Raw genomic sequence first — 13,255 nt, forward strand, 5'->3', positions numbered from 1 at the left:
GTAGTAAAAATGCCATCAATGCAAGAGAACAAGAAAAAACCACAAGTTGGTGAACATGGCAAAGGAGACTTTTGAGCCAAAATTGGATTGCATTGAAGGGAACCAACAAGTAGTTTCAGCAAAAATTTGTGGATGAATCACAATTAGGCAGATTTGTAGCTACTTTGGTGCATCTCGAGGAGTCTACAAAGGATTGGGAAGAGCTCACTATTAATTTCAAACAAGATTTATGAGGTAAGTTTTTATTTAAAAATAAAAACTTAATATGCTAATAAAAATTTCACTTCTCTTTAACATTCCTTTTTTTTTTTCTATTTTGTTTTTGTTTCTGGTTCAGGATTAGTTACAGATACAGGGTTATTGTATGTTGATACAGGGAAAAAAATTTCATTGGGTATGCTACACTTGGATACAATTGTATATATTTATGCCAAAACAATTTAAACTATATAGAAATGCAAATATATTTGATATATCATATAATGTTATATTTTATAATGAAAATAACATTTGAATATTTCATAGTATGGTACTCAATCATTGATCAATGGTACCATGATCATCATAAAGATAATTGTCTAAGTTGTCAGTTTGGTCTCCACTCGTAGAACAACATTATTGTAATCAAGCTTCTCATGTGACAAGATATCCCAATAACAAATGTGAGCTGAGAGAGGAGACCCTAATTGAGTTGAAGGGAAACACACCTAAAGGGGGTCTAGGGGCAATGCCCCTCATGGATGCCTAGGGGTAACACTCCTCGCAGGGGTTTGGCAGCAACACTGCACATTGAATTAAGGGGCAACGCCACTCAGGGGTTCCAAGGGGAGCTAAATCAAGGCCTTTGTAACCACAAAAAACTTCATGGCATAATATGCAGCCCTGTTGTATTTAATTTTTGTTTTTTTGGGTTCACTGCTTTTTTGCTTGTTGATAGAATGAGATAGTGAAGAAAGAAGTGCAGAATATATATTGCAAACATGCAGATTTGCAACAGCAGATAATAATGAAAATAACTTACAACTTTCAAAGCTTGAATCAACTACAAAATGAAAGTACAAAACATATATGAAACTGGAGATACCAAAATGTTCAAAACTGATTACAAACATTAAATGAACATACCCATTTTCTGGAAATGAGTAATAATACGCTGCAGAAGTTTTGACCAGCAGATACAGTGCCCAAAAACCGCATGCATTTCTTTAAAAGACCTCCAAATACTATCAGTAGCTGTAGCAAAATCAAACAATAACCAAAGAGCTCCAAGAATGCAGATGTAATCCTCCAAGGCGCCAAATCAAGGATGAATTTTCATCCAAAGAAAGAAATCCTCCACCTAGTGGAAATTCCGCCCAAACTTGGATGTGGGTGCCAAAACAAGGTAGTGGAGAAACTTTCCTCCATGCAACAAATTTCTCCATAGTGAAGGATCCCTGATGGATCTCTTTTACTAATCTGCTGTAATTTTTATTATTTTAAATTGATTTTTCCTGCTCATTAATATTTTCTTTCAGAAATATACAGAAGTTGCAGAAGGGTTGGATTCTTTTTGTATTTTGATGATTTTTCAACAAGTAAATAATTAAGTACAAGTACATGAACAAAGAAATGAAAATGAAGTTCATATACAGCCAAGACAAATTCGATTCAAGGCAGATTTCTGAATATAAAATCAAATATTTGACCAGATGAAGATTTCCAATAATTTCAGGAAGATTACAATCAGGAATAATCCCAACCTGGATGCTGAAAGAGTAACATAACCAGGAATGAAGCTACGGCAAGATTCCAGCCCTCCAAGTGCTGCACGTGGGAAGGAAAGTGGCTGCCAGGTACAACCATACAGCTGCCAAGTACACCCAACTGGTTAGAAACCCCAAACTGAACTCCGTCAGAATCGCTGAACCTCCAGAAAGAATGTCGTACAATCTCCAAGATGCTAATAGCTGCAAACAAATCCAAACCACTGTATTGGGGGGCTATGTCCCAAACAGGCAAGGCATTGGGGTTGGCGTCCCAGATGCTGAAAAGCTCTTCCAGAGCCAAATCTCAAATCCAAGATGTAAAATATGTAAAAGATAGCAAGAATTAGGTCTCAACTTCCTTATAACACCTTCCCACTTAGCTCGAACCCTAAAAGTGACTCAATGGGGCGTTTAGGGTTAAAATGTTATATTTCTCATTTTAAGTTGCCAAGTGCATAGAAAACGACCTTTTTTTCAAATATAAAGAAATCCGTTCACCGAAAGGATCCGAGTGAACAGAGAAATATTTAGAAAAGTCCAAGACCTTTCCAAGGAGCTATTACACCAAGGGATATGCATCCAGACGAAGCCAAAAGGCCCTTATTACTCCAAAATGGCTATAAACATAGCTTTATTTAATTAATTAAATGCTAACTTAGGAAATATTTAAATATATTAAAAATATATCCCAAATAGCTGTAGAAGGCTCAAATGACTCCAAAAGCCTGAAACGGAACTTGTCACATGTCTGTGACTGATGTCGGAAATCATGGATCAACTGGCAGTCTCATCCCTAAAATCTAGGGATGCTCCTAGAAACTAGGAAACACACCCAAATCTCCTGAAACTGAAACCAAGGAATGGTCTCAAGGAACCCCAACCCTGGACGTTGTCACAACCTCCTAAAAAGTAGGAACTGCCTCCTAAAATGTAGGAAGTGCTTCCTAAAATCAAGGAACTACTCCAAACTAGCTCCAAACTGCCTGTGAAGCCAAAATCCAATCACTATATGCACTGAATGAATCCCAGTCAACCTCTGCTAGCCTACGAGACTCCAATGATAGGCCAACTCCTCCGCCTTTGATGTCCACTCTAGAAAGGGGACATGACACATAGGGTCAAAATTCCACCCAAGTTTTGATCAGGGCGCCAAAACAAGGTCATTAAGGAATTTCTTCGAAGGCACAAAATTCCTTCTTCACAATGAAATTCCGCCCAAGGAGAAGACAAAGCACCAAATGGGGTTTATGCAGGAATTTTTATGATTTTTAAAAAATCCTCCACAAAGTGAAATTAGCGCGCTCAAGGATAAGGAATGGACACCAAATCAAGGAAAGGAAGGAATTTCTTTTTGAGAGTGGATTTCCCCCATCATGTTAAATTAGTGCCCAAGTTGAGGATGGAGCGCCAAATAAGAGTAAAGAAAGAATTTCCTCCTCCAAGCAAAATTTCGCCTCAACAAGTCAAACCCACCCAAAAATGAGGTAAGGTCGCCAAAACAAAGTAAGAGAGAAATTCTTCCCTCCAACAAAAATTTCTCCTCTAGTGATAAAATGCTCCCAAGGACAAAAAAAAGGAAGAAATTCAAGATTCTTGGAAATTTCTTCCCAAGGAGAAAAAATTTCGACCCAAAAGACAAAATTCTTGGAAATTAAGAAAAATTGGCAAGTGTTGGAAATTCATTCCATCATAACAGAATTCTTGGAAATAGTTAAAAATTGGCTAAGGCATGAACAATTTCCTTCCTCTGCGGCAAAGTAGAATCAAGGTCAAGGTCAGGCACCAAAATGAGGTTAAGGAGGAATTCTCCTTCACATAGAAAATTCCTTCACCATGGAGAAAATGTGCTCTAAGAAAGGAATGGTCGCCAAAGTGACATCAAGGAAGACAAGTCTAATTTTTCAGATGCGCTCCAAGACAAGTAGAAAATGCAGAAACATGTTCTAGGAGGAAAATTTCAAAATTTCAAAAAATTCCTTCCTCAAAGGAAGAAATGCACCCATTATGAAGAATTTCAAGGCAGAAGGAAAATTAGCTAAGAAGATTTTCTCTCTCCAGGACTTAGGTTAACAAAATTCCTCCAACATGGAAAAAATGGTCAGTTGATGAAAAAGTCTCCTCTGCTGGCCAACCATGCTATGTGAAATGTCGTGCGAACTCCTCCTGGCATCCAATCCTCATGAAATCCAGAAGCTTCTCTACCTCAAGTATTGCTCCTACATCCACCCGTATGGCCAAGTCTGCTATGCCCCTGCACAACATCTGTGAAACCATCCAACTCTGCCAAAAATCTCTAGATGGAACCCATTGGATCCTGTGGGTCTGGTCTAGACACCACTACACAATTGTCTGCATGGTCCTTCTCAACTCACCTGGACTCGGCACCAATCATCCCTATCTCCCACAACTCAATGCTCTCATCCTCGATATCTATAATTGTATTTGTGTTTTATTTCTGGTTTTCCTCCTTACTAGCCTGCTGCCCTACTTCCATAGTGTTGTGACGTATTCACACATTGCCCCATTGCAAATGGGGACCCCTACTTTTTGCTTTCTAGGGTTGGTTTTCTTGGCTTAGTCTTTTAGGTTCTTGGCTATTGATCTTTGCATTAGAATTGCCAGAGAGCTTATTTGAATAGGATGCTCTCGTTAGGATGAGATGAACCAATGGGTGGCCCAGGTCAGGATCTCTTTGAAAGCCCTCTTTAGGTCTGGCCTTGGTCTAGTTTTGGGGTTAAATCTTGATTGGGATGATGAAATAAAGATCAAGTGCAATCATGAAGGACAGAATGGAGGGAGTTAAATATTTCTTCACTTAGATTGATGAAGTCCATTTACTTCTAGGCTTTGATTGGCATGGAACTGACCTATTTTACCTTAGAAAATGCCTAATGATCAAGTCTAGACTTGAAAATTTGACAAGATGAAGAGAAATTTGTACTAAAACTCCAATTTCACTCCTGACCCTTCCAAAGGGTCCAGGGCGAATTTCTTGAGAAAGAGATTATTACCTTAGATTCTTGCACTTTAAGGTCTTGTTTGATGCAAATATACTTGTATACCTATTGGGAGGAGCACAATGTTGAAACTTGAACATGAAAACTTGAGCAAAAGTGGAGAATTTGAGCTAGAACCTCAAATTCGCTCCTGACCCTTCCAAGGGTACAGGAGCGAATTCCTCCTAAACTCCCTTTGCCCTCCTAATTTGGATGAAATCTCACTCTAGAATGATTAGTTGGAAAGAAATTAGCTCGAATTCACCCTTGGAGATGCCTTGGACAAATTTGGACTCGGATATTTGGAGAGAAAGTCTCGAATTTGAGCATTATTGCAAAATTCGCTCTTGACCCTTCCAAAGGTACAGGAGCGAATTCCTTAAAAATCCTCTTTTATGCCTACGTTTAGGCTATAAGCCTTGCCCCATGGCGATTGGAAGAATGTTGATGACTTGAAAGTGAATTGAGACCAAGTAAAATGCCTTTGAACCTTGAAAAGAGTAATAATTTGAACTTAAAGAAGAATTTGGCTACTGACCCTTCCAAAGGGTCCAGAGCGAATTCTCCTAAGAACCTCTCTTGGTCCTAACTTGGACTATAACCCTTGCTTCCAGGGCTTGACAGAATGAAGAATGATCTATCCATGCCTTATAAATAAACTGAAGCAAACTTGAAGACCAAAATGAGAGAAATTTGAGCCAAAAAGCAAAATTTCGCTCCTAACCCTTCCAAAGGGTCCAGAGCGAAATTCTTTGAGATCATGTACCTTCCAAAGGTACCCAAGCAAAATCCCTAGAAAGGCCTAATTTCACACCAAAAGCATTGAGTGGACAACGCTTTGAGGGCAAATGGACTTGATTGAGATGGAGGAAGGACCCAAAAGCTAAGTCTAAGAACAAAGTTGAAGGAAATGATGAGAGTTTGAGAGCAAATAGCTATTTCGATCCTGACCCTTCAAAGGGTCCAGAGTGAATTTTCTTGAAACCTCCTTTTGCTCCCAATTTATATCAAGCCTAGCATTGATTGAGGTTGATTGAACTTAGAGGAATCCTTAGACATACATTTGAGTGAGTTGTGGTCACAAAGTGTGAAGAATTTGTGCAAAAATGCAAAATTTGCTCCTGACCCTTCCAAAGGGTCCAGAGCGAATTTTCTTGGACGGTCCTGACCCTTTCAAAGGGTCCAAAGGGAAATTCCTAGGAGGTCTTGTACCTTGCCTAAGCCTTTGAGTGAAACCTATTCCTAAGCATTTTTTAAGGCAAACAACTTGTTTTTTATGAGAAAAGGATGAGAAATGAATTATATGAAGGAAAATTGAGCAAAATGCTAATTTCGCTCCTGACCCTCTCAAAGGGTCCAGAGCGAACTTTCCTAAACACCTATTTGCTCCTTGTTTCATGTCAACTCTTTGTTCCTATGGCGTGGTTGAGAGAGGGTTGATGTATACTTGCCTTGAGAAGTGAATTGAAAAAAAGGAAATAATGAGTTTGAGACTAAATGACAAAATTCGCTCGTGACCCTCTCAAGTGTACTATTGCGACCTAATCACACATCACCCCGTCCCAGATACGGGCCCCCTATCCTCTGGCCTCTTTTGGTCTTTTGGCTTTGTTTTTTTGAGGTCTTTTGCGGCAATCTCTTCAATCTCTCTGCTTTGCGGATGTTCGGGGGTCAGTTAGAGTTAATCTACTTCTCTGTCGAGCGAATTCTATGAAGTCTAGAGCCTGTTTTGTCCCTTTTTAGGGTTTCTGCCTTTTGTCCTAGATTTTAGGGGATCATGTTAGGGTTTCGGGAAAACTGTACATACGACTGAAATCAGAACCCTTCAAGGGACCTCCCTGTAAAATTTGAGCCCAAACGGAGCAGCTTTCTATTTTTAGAAAGTCCCTATTTTTTAGGGATTTTTCCAAGTCCCGGAATGTCATCATTTTGCCAAAAATCAAACTTACTATTTTTAGTAATTTCTATTATTAGTAAGTTTCTATTTATAGTAAGTCATTCCTGCACCCTATCTAAGGATCTAACGCTGATAACTTGAAGGTATCTATTTTTAGAAAGTCATTACTGGCAGGGTCAGTTAAACAAGGCGACGAGGATCAAACGTTCGCAAACATTTCTAATTCCGGAAAGTCACACAGTAGACAAAGAGAGCCAGAAATGGGTCAAGTGCTGGAAATCCATTCCTAAAATGGAAAGTTGGGGAAAACACTTCAAAATCTAAGGAGGTCAAAATATTCTAAGTCTGGGAGATTAAATGATGGAGAAGCCAAGGACAGGAGGAAAACCCGTGAATCCATGACCAAAGCAAAAATACGCCCAAAAATGGAGTGAGGCGCCAAAATGGGATTCCCATGGACAAAAAGAAAATCCGTGAATCCTTGGCCAGAGAAAAATTCCACCCAAGTTTGCAGTCAGGCGCCAAAATGAAGAAGCCAAGGACAAAGGAAAAAATCCATGAATTCCTAGCTAGAGCAAAATTCCGCCCAAGTCTGCAGTTAGGTGCCAAAATGAAGAAGCCAAGGAAACAGGGAAAAATCCATGAATCCCTGACCAGAGAAAAATTGCGCCCAAGTCTGCAGTAAGGCGCCAAAATGAGCAAGCCAAGGACAGAGGGAAAAATCCATGAATCCCTGGCCAGAGCAAAATTGCGCCCAAGTTTGCAGTCAGGCGCCAAAATGAAGAAGCCAAGGGCAGTGGGACAAATCCATGAATCCCTGGCCAAAGAAAAATTCCGCCCAAGTTTGCAGTTAGGCGCCAAAATGAAGAAGCCAAGGACAAGAGAAAAATCCATGAATCCTTGGCATGGTGAAAATTCCGCCCAAGCTAAAAAATTGAAATTTTACCGTAAGCATGGAATCCAAGGAGTAAAGGAGGAATAAAAAGCAAAATTCCCCCATGGGCGAATTTTCGAATTTGCTATTTTTAGACACCAAATCTCGACCAAGTGTGGAAAATTTTATAGATTCGGAATCGGGATGAAATTCCCCATCCAATGAACCTAACTCCTAAATTCAGAATGGAATCGAGCAAATCCTAAGAAAATCCTTCGAATTCCCTCCAAAATTCGAAAGAATGAAAATCAACGAGTTGGCAAAGAGAATCTTCCAAGTATGATGAATGACTTGGAGCATTTAAGGAAAATTCTAAATTTGAACTCATTCGAATGGGAAGTTGCCTTTACATGGTGCAGTGATTGGGGAAAGTATGACGCATCATGAATGCAATTGCTAAATTAATGCCTCTTGAAAAATCTATATAAGTTTGGAAAGGCATTTCATTTCTCACGTGCAAGATTCAGGAAAGAAGTGGAGAAGTGAAGAATATTCATACTTAGTCTCTGTTTTCATCATTTTGAGGTGCTTCCAAGATGGCGGAAGCAAGCAAAGGAGCTACTATTTCCAAGCAGGCATTGATCAAGGCGGAGATGAAGAGTTTTCTTCGTCATTCTCGATTGAATTCAAGATGGGATGAAATCAGCAATACTAATTTAGGCACATTCAACTTGGCTGCATTCAAGATCTGAATGTTCGGAACAGCGGGGCACAATACATCCCCGACAACTGTCAGAATTGTTAAAAGTGGAATTGTTGCGGCAACTGATTTTCCTCCTACTATTCAGTTCCCAGACTTGGTCTTGGAATGTGCAGCACGTTACAATCTAGAGCGGAAAACAATCTCAATGCCAGATGGCAAGCTGCTCGCAACATTGACTCCGGAGTCAATTGGTGAGTCTTTTGGACCAACAGCGGAGCTCAGGCAGTATATGAAGCAAGTCCTGCCAGGTGTGTTGATTTGATTAATAAGCAGTGGTTGCCGAAGCCTAGAGTGCACGCTTCCAAGATGTGCAAAACTCTCACAATCATCGAGTTCAAGCAGTAGTATGTGGACCTAATAAAGATGCTAAGCAGAGTAATGGGATGCCCACATTCGGTGAACTTTGAGGCCTAGATGTTCTTCTACATAGGCGAGATCATGAATTCAAATACGTTGATCGACTAGGCTAGATTGATCAGTCACTACTTGTATGAACAATTGAAGAACCTATAAGAGAAAAGATCCCAGTCCTTTTTCATGAGCTCCTACCTATTCTATATGCTTGCACGAAGGGTAGGATTCGATGGGCTTCCAGCAAGAGTTATCATGGGCTGCAGACCAGCTCAGTTGAAAGTGCATGAGTGTTATCCCCATCTACATCTCTCCAGTGTTAGTTCTTACAAGCTGGTGAATGACACTTTCACCATGTACTTGACACGGCTTATGCAGAATAAGTTGCACGTGAGGTTGTCACCACAAGCAAGTGCCTTGGTCCAGAGGTATGGAGCTGCATTCATGCAATTTCCTAAATTCACTTACATCAGGACGCGGGGATTCTCCTTCCAGTCATACAAATTGCCCAGATATCCGTCAGACAAGCTGTTATTGCTTGAGCTCACAAGGCAGTTAACTGCCTATGATCAGCTGCAGAAGAAGAAGTAGAAACAATCAATTGAATTTCCAGTTGTCTTGGGGGACTTCATGGAGATATGCCCAGGTTTGGAGGCCGCTGAAAGTGCAGTAGGGGAATTGGCATTCTACCGCCTGCCATTTTACACATCCAGGGCCCAATATGATCCTTATAGCCAAATTAGGAAGGTTGTCGGCATCAAATTCATAAACCGGTTTCACTTGTAGGATTACTGGGCAAGTGTCGAGGATGACCTTGAGGTCCGAAGAATAATGTATTCTAGATTGCCCCTCGACACTATCAAAACAAGTGAAATTTATCAGTTGCCAAATCAAGTGAAGAAAGATTCAGATTTGACACAACCTGAATTCGAGAAAATAAAGTATTAACCTATCCAGTTGCCAGATTGGTTAGAGCCTGAGGTGGATGATTTGAATATCCTATCTAGACCAGTGCTGAAATTCACTAAGCACTGGATTAACAGGCAGACAAGAAAGTTGGTGGAAGAAAATGCCCATCTAACATACCAACATATGGTAAGTCTGGATTCCCACAGTGAGGCAATTGAAAGCTCTTCACAGGTTCAGGTAGGAAATTCCACAGGAGGTTCAACAAGAAGCCCAGCAAGAGGAGCCTCCGCGAAAGAGAGCAAGGACAAAAAGGGGGTATTCACCAGTTAGTTCCTCGAGCATGAGGTAAGTGGTGATGTTTCCACATTCCACAAGTCCACTTCCAGGGAATGTTCCAGCACCCAATATACTTAGCATCAATGCTTCACAAGGACACCGTCAACCGAGAAGTCAAAGGCAAGAAAGTTCCCCGCACCAGGATGAAGCTCGCCAGGACAGCTTCGTATAGGCTATCCCTGGTGAAATGGAGTAAGAACCTCAAGAACAGGAGCGTGTAGAAGATTATAGCCATTCCATCCCCGCTCCAGACTGGTTGATAGGCAGGCTGGGGAATGAAGCAGAAAGAGGAACCAATCCTGCTCAGGAGTTAGAAGAATTATTCAAGAGGATGGATTGGCCAACGAAAAGAAAGGCTCCCCGGAAGTTTTCCAAGGTGGTCAGGGAAGAATCTGGATCTCGGACCTTGCACTTTTCTGAACCTACAGTGGATAAAGATTGGAGTGAGATTAGGCAGGAGGATTATGTCATCAGACAAGTTGATCTTGGCCATGCTTCCATAGGTCAAGTAGTGGGAGACTTTGAAGATTCTTCCTTAGCCATGAAGGAGAAGTTGCTGAAATCAAAGGCAAAATGTATGCGGCTTAGAGAAGAAAATAGAGTCTTATGCGTACGTCAAGAGTTTCAAAAGACCCCTCAGGGAGGCAGGACCTTCATTCACTCCTCTTAGGAACCTGAATAAACCAGGCGCCATAATTTTCTACCAAAATCATACCTTACTCTGAGAGCCTTATGTGTAATCCCCCTTGCATCAGCCTGACTAGGTGCATTGTGAAGGCATCATTAACACGCTCATACTGACCAATAGCATAAGCAGGGTTGTTCTTTTCGTTCTGAGCCATGTCGTGATAATGTAGTTGCGGATAGCAATCGTAAACCTTTACTTGATTGGGCCCGTTCCCGATTTCACCTTTCTAGATCAACCCTGGCAGTGGCTGGTGTCGGGTGAACATATAGACTAGATAAGATGTCATGGTGAAGTACTTTTTCTCTTCAAGTTCGACCAACTGGGTATGGATATTGTCACTTATGATCTGGGCCCAATCGAACTTGGATTTCTCGGCGAAGACTTGCTCTGTAAAATAGAACATCCACTCTTCAAAAAAGTTAGATTGGGGGAGTCCCATAACCCTGCTGAGCAAGGTGACCATATCTCCATGCTCATTGTGAAAGTCACTTCTGGGGTTCTTTTTCCCAATTCTAATGCTTGGAGGCCTTCTCTCCTTATACCACTCCTCATTCATTAATGTCTTGCATTTGGCAGGGTTCATATCATATGCCACTTGCACTTCATCTATAGTTGTCACTATGAGGTTATCCGGGAAGGGGATGTTGAATGCGTCGCCAATGGCCTCAGGAGTGAAGTCAGCTAGGACCATATTCTCAAGGACTACCAATCTGGTGTTTGGTTGATAATGTCGGGCAGCCTCTACTACCAACTCATAATTCTGCACTGATGGGGGAAATCCTGCCGCCTGGGCGATACCACTTTCCATCATCCACCCAGGCTTGCCATAGGCGTTAGGGGAAAATACCCTGTCTCTGAAGTCCTGAATATCAATGTGGCCTAGGTCAGTATCGCCTAGGTTTTCCCATATGCTTTGGACCTTTGATTCCCTCAGTTCTCCCCTCTAATACTGGTATTTCATCTTCTCGCCTTTGCGAGGGATGTCTGATTTAGAAGCTCGGGACGTTTCGGCTACACGAGGTGTCTTTCAGGACTCTACTACAGATTTAGGCATCTATCCTGCACAACCAGACGCAGATTACAAGGAGAGATGAAGGAAACACAACGGGTTAGATAAAAGGGATACGTTAGCACATAAAGATTAATTGAAAACCGAATTTGAAGAAAGCATGATTCTTCAGTAAAAGAGCTTGATTAATTTGGACATGAAACATTATTAAGCTCTTTGATTAAAAATTTTACTATTCAGTTGCGGTTCAAGGATTTAGGCGATTTTGACTGCTAAATTTGCACTTAGCCATTTAAGATCAGTTTTCAAAAATGAAAGAGGTTTAAGGTTCCCCAAGTCTGAAAAAATGCATTCCTGGTTAACTTTTGGGACAGACTCTGATTTTAATTGCTTTGCCTGATGCCTTTCAAACGGGAAAAGATGCGGTTTAAAGACTTAATCATTTAATCAATTTTGCATAAACACATCTAACCAATTCTACATGCATTTTAAACGATTCCAAGGGAGACACAGCAAGCTTACCTAGCAAAATATGGTGTCAATCTGCACAAATCTGGCCTGCAGGATTGGTTTCCTTTGAAATTTGAAAATGCCCCTCTTATGCCCTATGCTTTACGCTTTTTGGAAAAGAATAATGCACAGCTCACGATTTTGTGGAATGGGAAGGTTTCTGCAATTTCAAATTCTAACGGTTAACCCTCTATCTCTTGTTGCATGCCTAAGTTGGAGTGAAGAATACTCCCTTTGAAGACTTTATACTTAGCGTTTTTACCTTGGTTAGAATTTTCGGCGTTTTAGCTTCTGCTGCAAGCTCTTATACTTTGCGATTTTTAAAATCCGCAGGCCTTTCAAACTTGGTGATTTTCTCTGGTTGAAAATTCAGCGTTTCTAACCTTTTTGCAAATCTTACCTCCGCGATTTCTATGGCGTCAAGCTTGGGGGAATAGATGGTTCTCTCCGCAAACTTTTAACTCCTGCATTTTAACTATGGCGTTGAAAATGGGTCTATGGCATCTCTGCAAGCCTTCATACTCCTTTGCAATTTTAGCTCTCGCGTTGAAAATGGGTTTATGATCTTATGAAAACCCTTATATACCCTGCGATTTCTTCGCTTAGGCCGAAGTTCGGCGGTTTTAGACTTTTTGCAAACTTTACATCGTGATTTCGCCTTCTACAACGAATCACGAACTTCGAGGGTCTGAGAGTGATTGCAAGGTTTTAAAACTTTTATATTTTGCGCTGTTATGCCAAACTTCAGGATTTGAGGTCCCTGTTTCGAACCAAAAACTCTGCGATTTTCTCCATTAGACCTAAGTTCGAGACTTGTGATGGTTTTGCTAACTATTTAAAACTTTTGCGATTTTCCTCTAGGTTGCGAACTTCGGGATTTGAGGATGGTTTGCTAACTATCTGCATCATGATTTCTCTTAGGTGAAACTTCGACGACATCACACCTTATGCCAACTTCGGCAATTTTGTGTGGTTTGCAAACTCTTTAAAACTTTTTCGTGATTTTAGACTTTACCAAGCTTCGGCGAAATAGAGTCTTTTTCAAACTTAAAATATTGCAATTTTGTCTTAGGGGTCTAGCTTCGGCATTTTGGAGTCCTTTTTAAACTTTATAAGAATCACGATTTTAGAGCCTTTTGAAAACTTCGGCGATTTTGGCTCTTTTGAAAACTCT

The 13,255-nt window shown here is 40.7% G+C and overlaps 1 protein-coding gene across 5 annotated transcripts in view; it reads right to left on the reverse strand.

The window, feature by feature from the left end:
• Positions 1-13,255, reverse strand: part of LOC131059747 (structural maintenance of chromosomes flexible hinge domain-containing protein GMI1) — a 411,868-nt gene that overhangs the window by 309,375 nt on the left and 89,238 nt on the right. The gene's annotated exons all lie outside the window — the stretch shown is intronic.

This window comes from Cryptomeria japonica, chromosome 3 (assembly GCF_030272615.1).
Source record: "Cryptomeria japonica chromosome 3, Sugi_1.0, whole genome shotgun sequence".
Lineage (NCBI taxonomy): Eukaryota > Viridiplantae > Streptophyta > Pinopsida > Cupressales > Cupressaceae > Cryptomeria > Cryptomeria japonica.